The sequence below is a fragment of the Quercus lobata genome, chromosome 2 (assembly GCF_001633185.2).
Source record: "Quercus lobata isolate SW786 chromosome 2, ValleyOak3.0 Primary Assembly, whole genome shotgun sequence".
NCBI classification, from domain to species: Eukaryota; Viridiplantae; Streptophyta; class Magnoliopsida; order Fagales; family Fagaceae; genus Quercus; species Quercus lobata.
In genome coordinates this window covers 81,820,369-81,826,397 of record NC_044905.1, presented here as the reverse complement: position 1 = coordinate 81,826,397, position 6,029 = coordinate 81,820,369, and positions in this window count along the sequence as shown.

Here is a 6,029-nt window from a genome sequence, read left to right as displayed (position 1 = left end):
GACAAATCGTGCGAGAAGGTTGTAGAGAGGGAAAATTCCCGACCTATCACAAGCTGACACGTCACATTACCAAGTCCACAAAATACAGCCAATTACAGAACACCATATATTGCTGCTAGGTTTTGCTATCACTATTCAGAAGCCAACAGAAATTTGCCAAGTGTCATGCAAGAGCTAATCACGCATCAGCGCACGTGTAAGCGATGACTCAAGCAGCCTCACACGTGTAAGCGATGACTCAAGCAGCCTCGCACGTGTAAGCGATGACTCAAGCAACCTCGCACGTGTAAGCGATGACTTAAGCGGACCAATCAAGCTGTGACATGTGTCACCAATCAAGCTCCGCCACGTGTCGCTCACCCACCCCAAAACTCCTATAAATAGAAGCCTTCCTGAGACATTTAGAGGACCAGAATTGAGAAGTGAAAAAGCTCTGTGAAGATCAAGCCTCAAAGCCTTCAAGAACTTCAACCCCAAAATCGAAGAACATTCGAAGCAGAATCGTCCAGATCATCTGCCTAGATCCTAAAGTTCACGGGAATCAAGCCAAAAGTGTCCGAAAACATCAACAACTCACAAATCATTGAAGCTCAACGGATTCAAGCCTCTAAAGCTCCGAAGAACTTCCACCACAAACCTTCGAAGACGAAGAACGCACGAAAAACACGAAGAACGCGAAGAACAAAGGATTTCTAAACAAGCTCATAGCCAGAGATTCATTGTAATTCCGTTTCAGTAATCTTCGATCCATCCATCAACCAAATTGAAGGATATTTTGTGTTTAAGTCAAATCCACATTACCATAAATCTAATCAATAAGTTTTGCAAGGAGATCGAATCAGAGGATCACTCTTTTATAATTTCAGAGAATTGTACCACACAATCATCAATACAAATTCGCATTTGTGAAACTATTTTACTTGTTTGATTTATTTCAAACTAGAAATTTAGTCGCTTACAAATTCTGGCACGCCCAGTGGGACATCTCTGCCTTTCATCTCATTCTCCTTCAAAGAAAGAAATCAACATCACCATCTTGCTACCTACTTCAATGGCCTCTAGCAAGAATGTCCGAAAATCAGTGGTTGATGATTCCAGTGCTGATGAGTATGTCGGCCCAATCACTCGCAGTCGATCTAAAGCTCTTGATCGACTCCAACCTCAACCAACCCAAGAAAATCAATCTCCTGCTAACATTTATCTGGACTTTCTTGCAAATAGGAAAGCTACCACCAAAGATTCATCTACCTCGGAAGATTTGGAAATCAGTAATGAATCGTCCCCAACAAAGACCTTTTCTATCAACTCTTCGCCCGTGATGAGAAACTTAAGAAGTGAAGTACCACTAACTCATCCTGTTTCATCATTTTCTCCATCATCTATAGAGGTCATGCCAGTAATGATGACTAACACCTCTACCATGGAAGAAAAGATGGCTGAAATGGAACAAAGAGTCATCCTTCTCACAAAGGCACTTGAAGAAAAGGACGTCAAAATTGCAACCCTAATGAACAAGCTGGAGGTACAAGATTCGGGTGAATCAAGCCTTGGCCCTGAGCAGCCACCTGGCTTTACCTTCAAAGGAGAAAACGTCAAGGGTGATAAAGGAAAAGGAGGTGAAGGCACTTCTCAACACGGACATTCCACCTCAATGGCCTCAATATCTGTCCAACAACTACAGGATATGATTACAAACACCATTCGAGCATAATATGGAGGTTCTTCCACAAGTTCTCTCATATATTCCAAACCCTATACAAAGCGCATTGATAACATGAGAATGCCAAATGGGTATCAACCTCCCAAGTTCTTGCAATTTGATGGCAAAGGAAACCCTAAGCAACACATTGCTCACTTTGTAGAAACTTGCGAGAACGCAGGGACTCAAGGAGGCCTCTTTGTAAAGCAGTTTGTCCGTTCCCTAAAGGGGAATGCCTTTGATTGGTATACAGACTTAGAGCCCGAGTCAATCGATAGCTGGGAACAACTTGAAAGGGAGTTTCTCAACCGATTCTACAGCACACGACGCACGGTAAGCATGATGGAGCTTACCAATACTAAACAGTGGAAGGATGAACCCGTCGTTGATTATATCAATCGGTGGCGTTCTTTGAGTCTAGACTGCAAGGATAGACTTACTGAAATATCTGCCATAGAGATGTGCATCCAAGGCATGCATTGGGGACTTCTTTACATCCTTCAAGGAGTAAAGCCCCGAACATTTGAAGAGTTGGCAACTCGGGCACACGACATGGAATTAAGTATTTCCAGCCATGGAAATACGAAACCTCCCGTACCTGAGGAAAGGAAAGAAAGACGGGAAATAAGGAAAAATGACAGGAATGTGAAAAGTAATATCAAAGATTCAATGAATGTCAATCCTGCCCCAGTCAAAATTTCAACAAAAAATGTGAAGGCCAATGAAAAGAGGCCCGAAGGAGGTCAACAGCGTGAAACGCGTCGCTCATCACTTAAGGAATGGGAACAAAAGGTCTATCCTTTCCTAGACGCCGATATGCCTGAAATGCTAGAACAACTGCTCAAGTTGAAATTAATTGAATTGCCAGAATGCAAACGACCGGAAGAGATGAGAAAAGTTGATGACCCGAACTATTGTAAGTATCATCGCATCATAAGTCATCCAATCCAAAAATGCTTTGTTCTTAAAGAACTCATCATGAAGCTAGCCAAGGAAAGGAAAATCGACTTGGATTTTAATGATGTCGCTCAGTCAAACCCGGTCACATTTTCTTGTGGGTTACCTAGTTCCCTGTCTCCAAATACTAAGCAAGGGGCAAATACCACGCTCATCCATTTTGGTTCTCTAGAACCGGTTCAAATTCAGCTCTCACAAAAAGCACCTGATTATAATTCAGATGATGATAAAAGGTCAACGATGGATGAGGAAGAAGGCTGGACGATAGTTACTCGCAAGAGATGGAAGAAGAAACGAGCATTCCCTCTTCATTTGATCACCCGAGAGTCCAGAAGAGCACAAAACCAGATTCAGCCTTGGTCAAAAAGAATGAGTGATAAGAGGCAAGGGAGACTAGGAACAAAAGTGTATGAAGATTCAGCACAAATCCAAAAATCTCGAAAGCTCATCACATTGGAAGAATTCTTCCCCAGGAAATTCTTTCAAAATGACTCAGCCGAGGCCGTCCACACAATTTCTCGTTGCGAAATCCAGGACGAAAAGGAGGACGTTGACCATGATGATCCAAAAGAGACCTTGTCATCTTTGGAGAAATTCCAATCTCAGGTCGATGAAGTTGAACCCTTGCAATCCCCCACATCACCAAAAGAAGTGCTCACCCGAGCTCTTGAGGAGCCAGAGATATACGCCCCTCATACCAATACGCTTCAACAAACACAGGGATGTTACGCATGCTCTCCAGACTTGACTTTCACTGATGAGGATCTATTGTTAGGCTCTAAGCCCCACAATCGCCCACTCTATGTCTCTGGTTATGCTCGTGAACAAAGGATCGAGCGTATCCTTGTTGATGGAGGTTCAGCCGTTAACATACTTCCAAAAATGACCATGAAACGACTAGGTTTTACTATGGAAGAATTATCACACAGTCGTTTGGTCATCCAAGGTTTTAATCAAGGAGGACAACGTGCAATCGGCCTGATCCACCTAGAATTATCCATTGGAGAATTGAAAAGCAACGTCTTGTTCCACGTCATTGACGCTAAGACGACCTACAACATGTTGTTAGGACGTCCTTGGATCCATGAAAATGGAATAGTGCCATCAACCTTGCATCAATGCTTCAAGTTCTTTCAAAATGGAATAAAAAAGGTCGATGCCGATTTAAAGCCTTTTGCAGAAACCGAAGCTCATTTTGCTGATGCAAAATTTTATGCAAAAGAAGACATTTCTAGCGAGGTTCTTCCAGTTGAGATCCCGTCTATGAAAAGTAAACAGGATGAAAAAGAGCATGTTAAATTCATCGCCAAAAAGGACATTTCTTCCCCAAAGAAAGGCCCAGAACCCTTCCTCCGGTATATACCATTATCACACCGCAAGAATGGACAATCACCATTCGCGGAATGCCTTCAACCTACAAAAGACATGGGAAGACCTGCAAAGCTCACGATGGAGGATGTAGCCATATTGAAAGAAGATCATGTCATGCCTTTAACTTCATCCACAAATCCTTTGCCCTCGAAGCCGTTAAATGGATTCGTGAGGTCTTTGCAAACTCCGATAGAGCATGGTATTCTACCAAGTGGGCGGACAAAAGAATGGTTCGACCCAAAGGCATATAGGCTGTTAGCCAAAGCAGGCTACGATTTCTCAAAACGAGAAGACTTAGGGAAGCTAATTCCAGAAGCCACCGGAGAAAAGATGCATGGCCTTAGCAAAACACAAAGGAAAATGCGGCTTGAAGGGCATGAAATTCATATCCCAAAGACCGGATTAGGTTATACTCCCGAACAACCAGCTCAGATATGGATCAAGAAAAGAAGCGATCCTTCAAGTTCCCAATACATAACGGTGGAGGTCGGCGAAAGTTCAAATCAAAGAAAAGACCATTCTTCACCCCATGTCTCAGTGTTTGATCGCATCGAGGCCTCGTCATCACGAATCACAGTGTTCGATAGGTTAAATACAACTTGTTTAACACCAAATCGGGACACCCTTGCTTGTAAATCAGTCTTTGATCGACTGGGGGCAACGAAAAGGCCTATTGATAGTCATTCTCAAAGTTCAATAAACTTTGACGTTCAAGGGGAGAAGAAAGCCAATGATGAGATTCGCAGTAGCATTCCTTCACGCATGAAACGTAACTTTACCTTGGAGATCAACACTCAAGGATCGCTCAAAGTCAAAAGACGAACGATTGTACATACAAGTCAGTCACCCGTCCATGATGAGGAAATTGAAGAGGTGTCATCCTCGTTTCATATTACAATAGAAGAGAGTACACTGTCAGATGCTGAAGCAACCAATGAAGAGGTCGATGAAGCTCCTCCAGCCTTGGAAGATGGAGGACAAGCTACAGTTGATGAACTTAAAGAGATCAATTTAGGAACTGTTGAAGAACCCCGGCCAACTTTCATCAGTGCGCTTCTTACCCCTGAAGAAGAGGAAGGATACCTCAAGCTCCTAGTAGAGTACAAAGATGTGTTCGCTTGGACTTACAAGGAAATGCCTGGGCTCAATCCGAGTATTGCTCTACACCATTTGGCAGTAAAGAAGGGCGTGCGCCCAGTCAAACAAGCTCAAAGACGCTTTCGGCCAGAGCTTATCCCTCAAATAGAAACCGAGGTCAATAAGCTCATTGAAGCAGGCTTCATTCGTGAAGTACAGTACCCGGAATGGATCGCTAACATCGTCCCTGTCAAAAAGAAGAATGGACAAATCCGAGTGTGCGTTGACTTTCGAGATTTAAACAATGCATGTCCCAAGGATGATTTTCCATTACCCATCACTGAGGTCATGGTTGATGCCACTACTGGTCATGAAGCTTTATCTTTCATGGATGGATCTTCGGGTTACAACCAAATTCGAATGAATCCTAAGGATGAGCAGCTTACAGCTTTCCGTACCCCTAAAGGAATTTACTGTTACAAAGTGATGCCCTTTGGACTAAAGAATGCTGGTGCTACTTATCAACGGGCCATGCAGAAGATCTTTGATAATGTACTTCATAAATACGTGGAGTGTTATGTCGATGATTTGGTGGTTAAAACAAAAAGGAGGGAAGACCATCTGGCAGATCTACGATCCGTGTTCACCCGACTGAGAAAGTATCAGCTTAAAATGAACCCCCGCAAATGCGCTTTTGGCGTAACATCTGGAAAATTTCTTGGTTTCATTGTGAGGCACCGCGGTATTGAAATTGACCAGTCCAAAATTGAAGCTATCCAGAAAATGCCAGAGCCCAAGAATCTACGAGAACTTAGAGGCTTGCAGGGAAAACTGGCCTACATACGACGATTTATCTCGAATTTGGCCGGTAGATGTCAACCTTTCAATAGATTGATGAAAAAGGATGTGCACTTTGAATGGGATG